Below are 16,195 nucleotides of genomic sequence, written 5' to 3'. Positions count from 1 at the left end.
ATGCAAGAGACCTGTGTTCATTCCCTGGGTTGGGATGATCCCCTGGAGAAGGCAACAGCTACCCACTCCAGTATTCTGGCCTGGAGAATTCCATGGACTGTATAATCCATGGGGTTGCAAAAAGTTGGACATGACTAAGTAACTTTCACGCATATGAGTTGGGTATTTTGATGAGAAAGTCAGCTGGATGCCTCTAACATCACCAAGGATATGAAGCTTCTATGGCCACTGACTATTGGGACTGAGTATCTTAACATTTACCTAACTAATGCTTGCCCCTCACAGACCAAGAAAGTAAGATGAACTCCTGGTAGCATGAATCAGTTGTGCCCACCACAATGCTGTGAGGAATTGTGAACAATCTAACCTAAGACTCCTCATTCTCATCCAGTCTTACTCTTGGGATCTCGGTAAGAATTTATCTTTTGCCATTTCTCCTCCTTTTATCTAATATTGGAATAACTTCCTCTGTTAAGCAGCAGTGCATGAGCCAGAATTGTCCTATTTCCTGACATGTCTCGTGTGGTTTTGCCATCTTCAACCACTGTTTGGGGCTGAAAGGATTGGATACTTAGTTTGGGGAAGAGTAAAGTGACTTTGGAGAAGTGGAGATTTCCTCTTTCAACATAATTCCCTCATTCCTCATCCTCATCTTTCATGATGGAGATCTAGGTGGTTGTCATAAAAAGCACACACCACTGTCCTCTGATTGTTATTCAAGGTAAATTTGAAAGAAATAACCTACCAAATCTCCAGAAAAACACACTGCCTCTTTGGAATTCAAGCAATAATTTCTCCCTAGTGGTTAATGTGCCTTCTATTATTTAAGAGCAAGAGGAGTGTGGAGCTATAATTTGGTCCAGAAAAGCCATGTAAGTCAGCTACTTAAGGATCAGGTGCTATGAGAACATAGAGACACACAGTTGACCCAGGCAAGCCAATTGGAGCTGACGTGGAGATACAGAGGGCAGAAAAATGTGGCTCACACCAGACTAGACTTATTTTCCTGCATGTATCCTTTCCATCCTCAGTGACTTAATATGCCAGGAATGCAGAGAGTTTAGGGTGAAGATTGTGGAGCAAGTTCCACTTGAAAAACCAGCTGCCCTTATCCACAGAGAAGAGACCAGTGATACATTACACAAATGAACCTTCAGAACCTCCTATATAGGTGGTGGCCTTTCTGTTCCATAGCAATCTTATAGATGCACAGGAGATGCATTGTGGAATATAAGAGTAGAGCAGAGGAGTGTGCTCCTTTCCATCTGCAGACACTTCTTTTATTACTCCTTTTTACCTTCTGAAATCTTAAAGCAACACAGGGTACTTTTAAATTTTATTTTATTTATTTTTTAAATTTTATTTTTAATTGAAGGATAATTGCTTTACAATATTGGGCTCTGTAACAACCTAGAAGGGTGGGAGGTGGGGGGAGGTTCAACACAGGGTACTTTTGTAGGGGCAAATCTGAGTGGGAGAGGAGGCAGAGATGGGGCCAGCAAATGGACCTTGGAAAAGGAGTACAGAATTACAAAGTGCGGGGGGAAATGCTAGACCATTGTAGCAACAACTATTCTTATGTCATTGAAAATTCAGTAGGCTAAGTATGGACAAATGAACATATTAAGGAAATGTATTATTAATAAATAAACTAATAGTTGTCAGTTTTAAAGACTATGGGCATAGAACCATGAGGCACTGTAGGAGAATTAAACGCTAGCTGATATTTATGAACACTTACTATATGTCTGGCATGGTGCTTTATATGCATTATTTCATTCAATCCTCAAAACAACTGTTTTGAGGGTAAGTACTGTGATTCCACATTTTACAGATGAAGATTCTAAGGCATAGAAAAGTGAAGTGACTTGCCTGAGGTCACAGATAGTGTCAGAACCAGGATTCAGTCTTGGGCACTCAGGCCCCAGACCTTATACTCTTGATCATGATGTAAATTTCTAAGTCCTCTTAGGTCCTTTGTGAAATTATTTTAATGTGTTAGTGGTTTCAAGAATAGTTTATGGACTGTGGCTGGATTTGTATCAAGCATGCTTTATCACAAATACTCCTTATCAAGGGGTACCACTCAATTCACTCTAGAGAAGGGTAAGTCCTGAAAAGCCTAGGAGGAAAACCGAGGATGTGTTCACATGCACTTGTAGGCTGGAGACTGAGAGGGTTGGGAAATTGGGTTGGGCGGGGAGGGGAAGGATAGTGAAGAGAATCATTTCCTTTCTAGTTTCAGGATTTTGACTCCTTATGTTTTTAGACACACACCTTCCAGATCCCGGTTGTGGAAGTAAAACTGGAGGGAGCAATTCCAGTCAGGTTTGTATGACCACTTCCTCCAGCAATAACCAGTCAGGGCAGAGGAGTACTGAAGCCCATTCTCTTATAATTTTCTCTGGCCAACACTGCCCTTACTGCTGTTGAGAAGCTGACCCCCAGAGCATGCTAGAGAATGGGGACACTACAGAATAACACCCCTCCTGGAGCCATCATAGCTCTGAGAGTCTAGGTCAACCTTGAGTGCTCTTTCAGCTAGCCCTCCTCATGCCTGCACCTCACAAGGCCATAGTCTTTAGCTTTACAGAACTGATTACTACTTCCTGGGATAGGGTGAGGTTGACGGCTGTAGGGTTGGGTGCTCCCCCAGACAGTCCATCTAAATCCACGAGACTCTGTCTCTGACAAATCTTCTAGTACAAATCAGTTGACTGTGGACCCTCCAAAATATTTCCAAGAGTGGAGATCCTCCTTCTCTGAAGTTTTTGCTTTTGGGCTTTATTACTGTTGGGAGGCGGGGATATTGAGTTATATCCTTTGAACTGAGAAGGAGCTTTAAAACCGAAAAATGAAGCAGGCAATTCCATAATGTGCAGTTATGAAGTTTGTTGTGGGCATAGGCAGGATCTGGTGGACAATGACCCAGGGATATTCACAGCTGCACTCTGTGCCCCGGAAAGGGGTATGGGGGAGTTGAAAAGGGATCAAAGCTGAAAATAGAATCTGGCTACCAAGGGAGACACACATTTGCACCTATAGGAACCAGGGTTCTTTCCTCCCCCATCCAAGGAGTCTCATTATCATTACTTATCCAGATCAGCAAAAAGTATTCTTCCAGTTTTCATATCAGATGAAGGCAAAGCTAAAAGTTAATAGGGAACTCAACTGGGTTGGGTGCATTCCTAGTGAGTAGGCTAAAGCTAAGTCACGCAGAGAGGGGAGGGAGTAGGACTCTGGCCCTAAGAGCTGACAAAATGGAGTCAGTTTGATTCAGCCACACAATTACTGTCTTCAGAAGACGCCTATGCCCGCAATTTTATGCCTTTCCTCCTGAAAGACTGGCACCATCAGTAATATACTTCAGGCCTTAGAAACTCTGGGGTGCACAGTGAAAGTACGTTATGGGCCTTGGCAACAAAACAAATGCCATGTGAATCCAGGAAATAGCAAGGCCAGTCTGTGTAAGATATGAAAGCTACCTGCAAAAACACATTTCCATATATGGAAATAACATCTGAATAGCACTTTATAATATTCAAGACACACTTATACATATTAGCTCTCTTACCAATGTGTCATTGTTAGGACAAGCCCTCTGAGTTGTACATGTGGATTTGCATTGTTCTAATGAGAGGGATAAGTTATGAGGATGGGATTAACACATAGATACTACTATATATAAAATAGATGAACACCAAGGTCCTAGTGTATAGCACAGGAAACTGTACTCAATATCTTGTAATAACCTATATTGGAAAGAATTTGAAAGAGAATATATCTATATATGTGTGTCCATGTGTGTAACTGAATCACTTTGCTATAAACGTGAACTTAACACAACATTGTAAATCAACTATACTTCAATTAAAAAAAAGAAGCCTAGCAAGGAGGATGTAACAAAGGTAAATTCAGCCATGAGTGTGTTAAGTAAATACAATAACTAATTTTCAGTTCTGTTAATCAACTATTAAACTCTTAATTTGTGCCTGCAGAGTCTATGTAGATATCTTAAAGAGCTACATAGATGCTGAAAGACAAGTGAATCCAAAATATTGAGTGTAAGTGATGTTGGAGATAAATAGGCACCCTCATATTACTGGTATGAGAGTAAAGTATTGGCACAAATTTTCAGAAGGTCGCTTGTCAGTATTTGTCAAAATTACATGGCATACTTTTTGTCTCAGAATTTTAACCTCTAAAAATTTTTCCCTATGGAAACATAGCCACAATTGTTCAGAGAAATATGTATAAGGATATTCATTGAGGCACTGTTTGTCTCCATGAAAAACTATTAACTTAAATTTCCAACTATAGGGAAAAGATTAAATTTTTGCAATTCCATAATTGGAATACTGTCCAGTCATTAAGAAGAATCATGTAGGTGTATACAGCATGTGCTGAGTGAAAAGATAGGTGAAAAAAAGCAAGTTGGAGAACAAAATGTATAGGATAAGGTTATGAAGAATTACTCAAAACTTGGAAACAAGGGTGTGATAGGAAGAATGATGCCCACCACCTCCTGCTCTGCCATAAAGGTCTACTTGTCCTAATCCTCAGAACTTGTGAATATGCCATCTTATATGGCCAGGGAGAATTAAGGGAGAATTGCTAATCAGTTGGCCTTGAATTAGGAACTTATCCTGGATTATCTGGGTATGCTAGATATAAACATATTGATCCTTATGAGAGAACATGATGTGAAGATGGAGGCAGAGATATTTGAAGGTTTTATAATGTTGGGTTTAAGATGGAGAAAGAGGGGACTTCATTAGTGGTCCAGTGGTTAAGACCCTATGTTTCCACTGCAAGGGTGCTAGGTTATGTCTGACTGTTTGTGACCCTATGGACTATAGCCCGCCAGACTCCTCTGTCCATGGGATTCTCCAGGCAAGAATACTGGAGTGAGTTGCTATTTCTTCCTCTAGGAAATCTTCCTGACCCAGGGATCAAACCCGAGTCTCTTCTGTCTCCTGCATTGGCAGGTGTGTTCTTTACTACTGGTGCCACCTGGCCAATGCAAGGGGCACGGATTCAATTCCTGGTTGGGGAACTAAGACCCCATGGTGGTGCAGCCAAGAAAATATTAATTAATTAATTAAAAGGAATATATGTTGACAACAATTTAAAAAAAGATGGAGGAAGGGGCTACAAACTGAGAAATGAAGCTCTAGGATGAAAACAAGGAAATAGATTGTCCCATAAGGCATCCAGAAGGAGCCAGGCCCTGCTGACACTTTGATTTTGGCCCTATGAAGCTGGTTTTGGATTTCTGACTGTCATAACTATAGGAAAATATTTTTTTAAAAAACCTACTTAGTTTGTGGTAATTTATTAAAGCAGCATAGGAAATTAATACATAGGGAAGAGATGATTACTTAATGCTTTAATGTCACATTGAAAGCATTTTCCAACACACCTATTCAGGTGTCATCTGACTCTTTGGGTCTAGAGAAGTGTAATTTAGCACAACTGATGAGGATTTAGTCATTTTACAATTCTGTAAAACTGATGCAATGACACTTTCTGCCCACCTAAAGAAGACATCATGATTTTGGTTCTTATTGCCCTCTTGGGCATTAATCAGCTTTGGTTCTAACTTTGCAATATTATTTTAGCAATCTCTTGTTTTTTAACTGAGTGTATATAAATACCAGTTCTCACATCCTGTTTTGAGTTAACTTTACCATCCTGCTGGTTTCCTCCTTCATGAGTTAAAATTAAACTTTGACACATGTTCACACTCTTTGTATAAAACTTTTCCTGAACATTTTGAGACTCATACTTCAACAATGATCCCATTTTTTGTTAAAAAAAAAAAAAACAACTAAAACAACAATATGGTGGTGGGAGGAGCTGGAGGAAAATGTTCCACACTCTTTACTGCAGTTCTCTGGTTGGGGAAGCAGGGAAGATGATTGGGGATTTCTTTTGTGTTGTTTGCAATATTTGACTTTTGTATAATTTTATGTGGTGTTTGTAGTCTGAAAAATATATTACTTTAAAAAGTAAATATATGCTAAAAATGATTCACACAGTATCTGTCCCCAACAAGTTTAATATCTGGTTGGAGAGGGATAGATGTAGTGCATACAACTCACTAGAAATATAAAGCCAAGTATGATAGATGCCTATGAAGGAAGTGGGCTCCTATCTGTTTAGTGCTTGTTAGATACCAAGCTTCATGTTGGATCATTTACATAATTTTATTTCATCACAACAGTCCTCTGAGGTAGATGCTATCTATCTCCATTTTTTCAGATGAAGAAACTGAAGTTGAGAGGGATTTGCCTAAGGTCACACAACTATTGTGCTGAGGGAAAGAGTCAGAATTTGAATCCTGGTCTTTTTATTCCAAAGCTCACACCACTCCTATTCTAATACACCTGCTCCCCATAGATGTTCGGTCAGATGGTCTAAACTGGGTAGGACTGAATTCACTTGATATTTTATACTCAGCTTTGGCTCTTTAAAGGGGGCAGATGCATTTACAGAAGGGAACGAAGAAAGCTTATCTCTAATATTTACCCAAACTATCCTATGGCTTAGCATACTCTATATAATTTCCTGTCCTCCATGTGCTCATATTCTTGGCTTTGGACGTTAGTCCCTTCTCGCTCTCTGACCCATTTGACTCTGCTTCTCTGGTTTACCCACCTCTGCTTGCCTCACTTGACCCTTCAATTTGCTCTTTCCCCATGGCTTGGCTCACTGCAATCAGGACAAAGAACAATTTCAATACCCAAAAGAATTTCCTGGACTTACCTGGTGGCACAGTGGATAGGAATCCACCTGCCAATGCAGGGGACATGGGTTTGATCCCTGGCCCAGGAAGATTCCACATGCCATGGAGCAAGCCCATGTGCCACAACTACTGAGCCCATGTGCCCTAGAGCCTGTGCTCCCCAACAAGAGAAGCCACTGCAATGAGAAATCTGTGCACCACAATGAAGCGTAGCCCCTGCTCGCCACAACTAGAGAAGGCCTGCACACAGCAACAAGACACAGTGCAACAAAAATAAATAAAGAAAAGAAATTGCTTATACTACTCCTTTATAGTCACACCCTCCCCACACCCCTGAACCCTGGCAACCACTGACCTGTGCTCTTTCCCTATACTTTTGTCTTTTTGAGAATGTCATACATATGGAATTGCACAACCTCTTGCATTGAGAGTTTCTGTGCAGAGGAGTGATGTAGTTAGGGCTATTTCAGGAAGATCACTTTGGTGTTGTGTGAAGGATGAATTGCAAGAGAGTAAAACTAGATATCAAGAGACCAGCTTCAAGAATTTAAGCTAAAAAAAAAAAGAATTTAAGCTAGAGATGACCATATGTGGTACATATTCATTAAAGGGCTTATTGTAATTATTCAAAGAGGTGTAAGGGAAAAAAGAAACTAGATCATGGTTACCTATTTTTGTTTCCATATACTATAGTGTCCACTGATTACTCTAAGGGCATAATAGTACACACAGAGACAGAAAACAAAACAAGCAAAAATAGGACCCAAGAAGACACATACAGAATAGTTCAAATTTTATTTTTTTTTAAAAGACAAGTGTATGTAGATAGTAAAATGTCTGGAAGGTGTATAAATATATACCAAGATCTTACTGTGTTTATTTCTGCATGATGGAATTACAAATGATAGTTTTCTTCCATATAATAGTTTACATTTCCAAAGCCATATTTCCTCTCCTCTAGCTCTCACACCCCAACCCTGATGCCTGGAGAATAGGATATATGCAGTTCTTTGTTCCTTTTTATCACTTGATATAATTCTAGGCACATAATAGACAATAAAATTTATCATCATCACTTTATCAGTTATATTTCTAAGTCATTAAGGAAAGAGTTCAGGTACTGTAATGAAGTGACTTGACCAGAATTACACAACTAAGGGTAAATCATAATGGGATGTAGGGCTCATACCCCTAATCTGCATTTCTTTAGAAAAACCTTTTTATTATAAAAGTGTTCAAACATACATAAAAGAGGGGATATAATATACTCTCATGTACCACCACCCAGCTTCAACAGTTATCATTTTGCCATTCTTATTTCATCAGCTTCCAATCATTGTTTCTCTTCATCTGACTGGAGGATTTTAAAGGAAATTTTACAATAATTACTTTGGTGTGCAATTTATAATTGTTAAAGGCATTAAGAGATACACATAAGCACCATGCCATCATCACATCCAATGAAATTAACAATAATTCCTTAACTTCAGTCTGTATTCAAATTTTCACAAATGCTTTCAAGATGTCTTTGTAATGTTGGTTTGTTCAAATCCAGATCCAAACAAGATTCGTGCATTGCACTTGGGTAATGGGTCTCAAGTCTCTTTTATTCCATAATAGTCCATACTCCCTTTTTTAAGTCACTGATTTGTTGAAGAAACTGGCTCATTTTTTCTGTAGACTATCATGCACTCTGGATTTGGGCAATTCATGAACCAGTTTCTTTTTTTTTTTATTGAAGTATGATTGCTTTACAATGTTGTGTTAGTTTCTGCTATACAACAAAGTGAATCAACTATATGTGCGTGTGTGTATGTGTACATATATATATATATATATCCTCTCCTATTCTTAATATCTTACATTACTATGGTACATCTGTCACAATTATGAAACCCTTATTGATATACTTATTAACTAAACTCCATCATTTAATCAGATTTTCCTAGTTCTTCCCTAGAGCCCGTTTTCTCCCAGGATCCCACCCAGGACAAAATAGGACATTTAACTGTCATGTCTCCTTAAGCCTCCTTTGGCCTGTGACAGTTTCCCAGACTATCCTTATTTTTGATGACCAAGACAGTTCTGAGAAGTACTGTTCAGGTAATTTGTAGAATTTATATATATTTTTCTTATGATTCGACTGGAGTTACATGTTCTTGGGAGGAAGATCACAGAGATAAAGCTTGCCATCATCATATCATATCAAGGATACATGCTAACAACATGACATAAGTAATGATGTTAAACTTGATCACCTGGCTGAGGTAGTGTTTGCCAGGTTCCTCTGCTGTAATATTTTCCCCATACTCTAGTTTTTGGAATCAAGTAATAAGGAAGCAACAGATTTGACAGGTCAAAATACACATTCACAATTCTTGGAGCATAAGGTTTATATCATCATTTCTTCTGGCACAGCAACCTGCCCCAGGAGTACAGGCTGTTGTCTCCACAGCTGCTGCCAATCTGGAGTGAGAAATGGCAAGCACACAATTTAAAATTCTGCTGTCCTGGGGCTTTCCTGGTGGCTCAGTGATAAAGAATCCACCTGCCAATGCAGGAGACACAGGTTTGTTCCCTGATCTGGGAGGATCCCACATGCTGCAGAGCAACTAATCCCATACGCCACAACTATTGAGCTGGTGCTCTAGAACCTGGGAACTGCAGCTACTGAAGCCCCAATGCTCTAGAGCCCATGCTCCACAACAAGAGAAGCCACGTGCACTGCAACTAAAGAGTAGCCCCTGCTCTCTGCAACTAGAGAAAAGCCTGAGCAGCACCGGAGGCCCAGTACTGCCAAAAATAAATAAATACAATTTTTTAAAAATTCCACTGTCCTCTCGTGATGTAGCATCTTTTTCATTAAGCTTTCCCATGGTTGGTATGAGTTTTTCTTTTTTTACTAGATTCCAGAGATCCCAGAAAGTTGATTCTGAAAGTTTGATAGCTTATTAGTTGCTTTTGTGGATGGACTGAACCCTGGAATTACCTACTCCACCATTTTTGGTGCCCTCCATTGTTTAAAAAAAATTTTTGTAAGAATGGCAATTCCACTTCCAAGCTCTTAATATGCTTGAGCTAAATGGAAATTTACTGTATGATGCAGGGTGCTCAAACCTTGTGACAACCTAGAGGGTTGGGATGGGATGGGGGGTGGGAGGGAGGTTCAAGAAATGGGGTACATACGTATACCTATGGCTGATTCATGTTGATATATGGCAGAAATGAACACAATATTGTAAAGCAATTATCCTCCAATTAAAAATAAATAAATTAAAAAAGCAGATATCTATTCATTACTTTTAATGCACAAATTGTCTCATCATTGGCCAGTGGAATCTCCTTCAAAATGACTTGTTTTCCTTTTGACAGAATCCCAGTAATCTTTGATAGTTTCCTTGCTTTTTGCTACAAGATGTCTCAGGCTCATCTTATACATTTACTGACTCAGACCTGGACATTTGTTGCTACTGAGCTGTCATTCCTTCTAGGCTTGTCACTGGATAGAGCTAAAGAAAATATTTTGAAAACATAAAAAAATATGAGTTTATAATATTTCCAATTCAAATATAATAGTATAGGGTTTTACCTAATTTCTTTATTTTGTACTTTTATCTTTTTTTCTCTTACCCCAATAATCTTGGTTTCTAAATACATCATACTTATTTGCTTTCTTGTAAAAAAGCCAATAGTAATTTAAAAATAACATGCCAATATTAGATTAAAAATAAAACTACTGAAAGCAGTTTAAGATTTCTTCGTGGGATTCTTTTTTAAGACACACTGCAAGGCTTGTGGGATCTTAGTTCCCAGACCAAGGATCAAACACATGTCCCCTGCACTGGGAGCCAAATTCCCATCTTTGTGGATCATTTTATTCTTAGACCATATATTTCTAGGAATACACAGCCAAAATACTGTTTTTTATAGTCATTTGACATGATTCTCTTCTTTGTGTGATTATGCTATTAACTTAATATACAGTGAGGTTCAATTGTTTCAGTTTGTTTTCAGTTTTTAAGGATTGCTTTTTTATTTTACTTCAGATTTAATTTTACTTTTAATAAGGCTTCCAACATCAAAACTAGATAACTAGGTACATTCAGAGAAATTTAGCTTCCATTCCTATCACTGCACTCTTCTTTCTTTCTCCCAGTTTTTTTAAAGAGCTTGGTTTATACTATTGATATTTCTTGTTGAAAAATATAAGCAAATATGATTTCTACCCTTTTTGTACAGAAAAATGGCAAACTATAGAAACTTCTCTATCTTACTTTTTTATCACTTAGTATATCCTGGAGATCATTCTATGTCAATACATGAAAATTCTCTTTATCCCTTTTTGTAACTGTTGTTCAGTTGCTAAGTCATGTCTGACTGGAACCCCATGGACTGCAGCACGCCAGGTGTCTCTGTCCTTCACTGTCTCCTGGAATTTGCTCAAAATCATATCCATTGAGTCAGTGATGCCATCCAACCATCTCATCCTCCGTTACACCCTTTTCCTCTTGCCATTAGTCTTTCCCAGAATCAGAGTCTTTTCCAATGAGCTGGATTTTTGTATCAGGTAGCCAAAGTAACTGTATATTATTCCATTTCATGGATGTACTGGGTTTCTTTCAGTCTTTTGCTATTACAGATAATATCACAATGAATACATTGAACGTATGCCATTTTTGCTTTTTTCCCCCAGTATGCCTTTGGAATAGTTTCTGGAAAGTGTGATTGGTTTATGTATGCACTCTAATTTTACTAGATTGAGACAAATTTCTCTCCATAGGGGCTATGCCATTTTCCATTCCCATCACCAATGCATGAGAGGTCAGACCTCTTTATATCTCTCCATATAGCCAGTGCAGATCAAATTGGTAACTCTGGCCTTCATGGCACAGGAGAGACTTCACCTTCTTCACCATTCATCCCACAGATACATACCAGAGCTTGCATCCCATTATTTTCCCTATACATAGCCTGTGCTAAAAACAAATGGGTTGCCTGACAGTAATGAGGACCAAAGTAATGTGGCAAGCTTTGTCTTGTTATGAGCCACGTCACAAGCTGCCTGAGGTTGAAGTACGTTCCAAAACACATTAAACAGCCCTGACAGCCTGATTGCAAATGAGTCTACACTGTCTGCTGTCTATACCAACCATGTGATTTTGCCTATGGCCCTGTGACTGAAGGGCATAGACTAGTAAGCACAAGGCCGAATGGTACATTAGTGCATCTTTAAACTTCCCTGAAATACTTATTTTCTGTTTGCTATTGTCAACTTTGAAATAACCTCACTGGAGGCATCCAAAAGACAAATGCATCATTGTTATTGTGGTTGATATTTCTTCCATCTGTGGCACTTGTCTTCACTTGCATTTGCTGCTTCTCCACATGTCTTCCTGGACTCCTACCATCTTATTGCAGGTCAGCAGGGATAAGAATTGAAATGTTGACTCTTCATAAGTGTGAAGAAAGTGTTTTCTAAACTGTAACAGGCTGAGGCTCCACCCCTGCCAACTTTGGCAGCACTGTGAAGTAGAAAACTTCAAATATTCACTTCCAATATTCCAAGCTTCCCTTTTCTAGACCTCCCCTTATTCTTATGCTCCCAGCCCTTCTTCAAGGTGCCTTCTCTCTGACCTCAAATACTCAGAACTCTGGTAGTCTCTGCACCCATCAATAGCCTCTTGTGACCATATATCATCACATTCCTCTCCTGGAGAGTTTGCCCTTTGATTGTGAAAAGAAAGAGTGTCTTTGGCTAAAAGGATTTCAGGCACCAAGGAGGGTGGCAATGGCAGAATGAAGGGAGTATACAAACTTGAGAGTGAGACCTTTTCCTGAAATCATGTCATACAAACATTGTCTGTTCAGCCTTGGCAGGGACCCTGACTTAGCAAGCTGAGACAGGAACTGAAAGCACTTTCCAATGTAATGGCAAATTTTCACAGTATTCTATCAGTTCTTTCTATCCATGATACATGCTGGCTACTGCAGTTCATTAAAGTTCTCCACAGTGGAACTGATGTTTCAGTGGTAGTCAAAAAGGTGTGATCCAAAGTGTTCTGGAAAGACTCTGGGGCCAAGAAGATGTTTTCCATTAGACTTTTACGCTTCTGGAAATGTTCACTTGTATGTGAAAATATGTATTTTAAATTGTAAAAGCAAAGCATGGTTCTACTTGAGGCTGGCAGATTGAACATATGAATTTGGTTTTGCTCCTTCACCAAGATCCATTTAAATGACAATGAAAGAAAACCTCCAAGACTTGCAAAATAATAACAAAAGGACTAGTATCCAGAATAAGTGTTTTTAATATGTAAAAATGACAGTGAAGGGATTTTTTTAAAAAGGCATAACCCACAAGAACCAAAAAAAAAAAAAAAAAAAAAAAACCAGGAAAAAAGACTGCATAGATAGTATTTTGAGAGCTGGAAAGCAAATGGTGAATTGGGTAATTTACCCAGCAGATTTGACAAGGCTGAAGATATATAACAATAGTGAGAAAAAAACACTGGGAAGACCCAGAGGGATCGAGGTGGAGAGGGAGGTGGGAGGGGGGATCGGGATGGGGGAATACATGTAAATCCATGGCTGATTCATGTCAATATATGGCAAAAACCACTAGGATATTGTAAAGTAATTAGCCTCCAACTAATAATAATAATAATACTAAAAAACAATTTGCACTGCCCGCCCCCCCACCCCCCGAAAGGGCTGAGGAATTGACAGCTCCTTTGAAAGTGGGAATGAAGATGAGGCTGAAAATAGGGGCATTGGTTGAAAGTCTAAGAAGCAAATCCCCAGAATCCTTCCTTCATTTCATGCATATAGCAACTGTTCTTTTTCCTAGCAAAAGATTGGAGATTTCTTTTATGGAAAAGATAAAACAGAGAACCTCCAGCCAGGGGCGGAGGATACAATTGAGGACAAAGTTATCCAACCATAAGCATAGAGATTAAGTGAATGTTTGGGCTTCCCTGGTGGCTCAAACAGTAAAGAATCCACTTGCAATGCAGGAGACTTGGGTTCAATCCCTGGGTCAGGAAGATTCCCCTGGAGAAGGGAATGACTACCCACTCCAGTCATCTTGCCTGGAAAATCCCGTGGACAAAGGAGCCTGGCGGGCTACAGTCCAAGGGGTCACAAAAAGTCGGACATGACTGAGCGACTAACTCTTTCTTACGTGAACGTTTACATACTGAATACTGATACTTTATTCCTCTTCTCCATTCAGTTTCCAGAAAGCTGGTGGCCATGTATGTGTCCTCCAGATAGGAGACTGAAAGACTCTTCTCTGGAGAATCATAAGAGCCCCAAAATAAAGACCTAAATATATTGATGTCACGTGTTCCCCAATGAAATGGCCTGACTACATTATCCTACAGTGAGTGTCACAATTAACACCAACTACAGGCTTTGAATTTCAGTTAGCTTTTGAGTTTCCTGTTGTTAATTATAATCAGATGGCCAAAGATCAGTACACATCTGATCTAATAAGTCTCTAATATGACAGATAATGGCCAACATAGCAAAAATGGTATGTAAAGTTTTTCTGTTTCCTCTACCCCGAAGCAGAGCTTGAGGTAGACTTATCTGCAGGTGATCTATTTTGGGATGTAATCCCAGGAAACAAGAATGGAAACTTGGGATAGTAAAATGGAAAGAAAAAAAGGATGTATTATTAAGTAGTCACTGCTGTTGACAACTGGGGTTCTATCTTGCCAGTGCCTTCTGAGGAGCTATGTTTAGCCTACCTCAGAATTATCCTCCTGAGGTATGAAAAAGGAGAGCATTAATCCAATGGCTCCCATCCCTCATTGGTCAAGGATGTCAACTACCTTGCACTTCTAGGTTGTGTAGGCTGCAGTGGAGAGCTGAATCCCTCAAACATAAATGTAGGTCAGAAGAGCCCTAGGGTGTAAAGCAATGCTTGGTGCAGCTAAAGTGAGGCACTGTCAGATTACTCCTGTGAAAAAAAAGAATTGCCATAGCAATGGCTGGGCTAAACTGTGGGCTGAGAGGATGTGAAGCAATGCATACCAGGTATTTGCTGCTGCTGCTGCTAGGTCGCTTCAGTCGTGTCCAACTCTGTGCGACCCCATAGATGGCAGCCCACTAGGCTCCGCCATCCCTGGGATTCTCCAGGCAAGAACACTGGAGTGGGTTGCCATTTCCTTCTCCAATGCATGAAAGTGAAAAGTGAAAGTGAAGTTGCTCAGTCGTGTCCAACTCTTAGCGACCCCATGGACTGCAGCCTACCAGGCTCCTCTGTTCATGGGATTTTCCAGGCAAGAGTACTGGAGTGGGTTGCCATAGGTGTTTGCTACAAAGGAGAATAAAAGACTTTTTATAAAAAACCAAAAACTATTGTTAGTATCCCTAGAGTTAAGAGAAGCCATAAAGAGGAATGAGTGGCACTTTTTTAAAAGGAAAAATTACAATAACAAAGAGCTCTCTGGAAACAAAAATATAAAAGCAGGAAAAATTCAATAGGCATGTTGAAGGTAAAGCTGAAGGAAACTCCCAGAAAGGAGAGCAGAACAACAAAGATTGAAATAGGGGAAAGAATATTTGAAAATTAGAGGACTTGTCCAGCAGATCAATAGCTGAATAGGAGGCATTCTAAATGGAAGAGAAAATAATGGAAATAAAATATTTAATATAGTCAAGAAATTTTCCCCAAAGTGGATGTCATGAGTTTTCAGATTGAAATATCCTTGATGGATGAAAATGGACCCACACAGAGAAACAGTTTCATAAAATTTCTCAACATTGGGTTAAAAAGAAGACTTTACAAGCTCTACAAGTTAAAACAGGTCACATATAATGGAACAGGAATCACATGGCTTTGAATTTTTCAATATGACATTAGAAACTAGGAGATTAGCAAAAATGCCTTCAGAATTCTGAAGAACAGTTATTTTCAACTAAGAGTTCTGCACCCAGCCAAGGTGTCAATCAAGTGTGAAGATAGGAAAAATACATTTTCAGACAAGTCGGGTCTCAAAAATTTACTCCTCATACTAATACAACATTGTTAAGCAACTATACTTCAATAAAAACTAATTTAAAATATTTACCCCCATGTATCTTTTGAAACCAAGAAAGAAATCTTTTTAAACCTCTTGAAGCTCTTTATTTCACATTTTTTATTGAAGTATAATTGACTGACAATGCTGTGCCAATCTCTGATGTGGAGCAAAAGTGATTCAGTTATACAAACACACACACACACACACACACACACACACACACATATATATATATTCTTTTTAATATTCTTTTCCATTATTGTTTATCACAGGATATAGTTCCATGTTTGAAATCTCTTTAAACCAAGAAAGAAGAAGGAAATGGGTTAGTGGGGAGAGGATCCAGCCTAAGAAAGAGGCAAAAGGGAAGCTCCAGAGGAGGGTAAAGATAGGTTCCAGGATGACAACTGCACACTAA

Source organism: Dama dama, chromosome X (assembly GCF_033118175.1).
Source record: "Dama dama isolate Ldn47 chromosome X, ASM3311817v1, whole genome shotgun sequence".
NCBI lineage: Eukaryota > Metazoa > Chordata > Mammalia > Artiodactyla > Cervidae > Dama > Dama dama.
The sequence above is the reverse complement of the archived record's forward strand: the minus strand, read 5'-3'. Positions refer to the sequence as shown.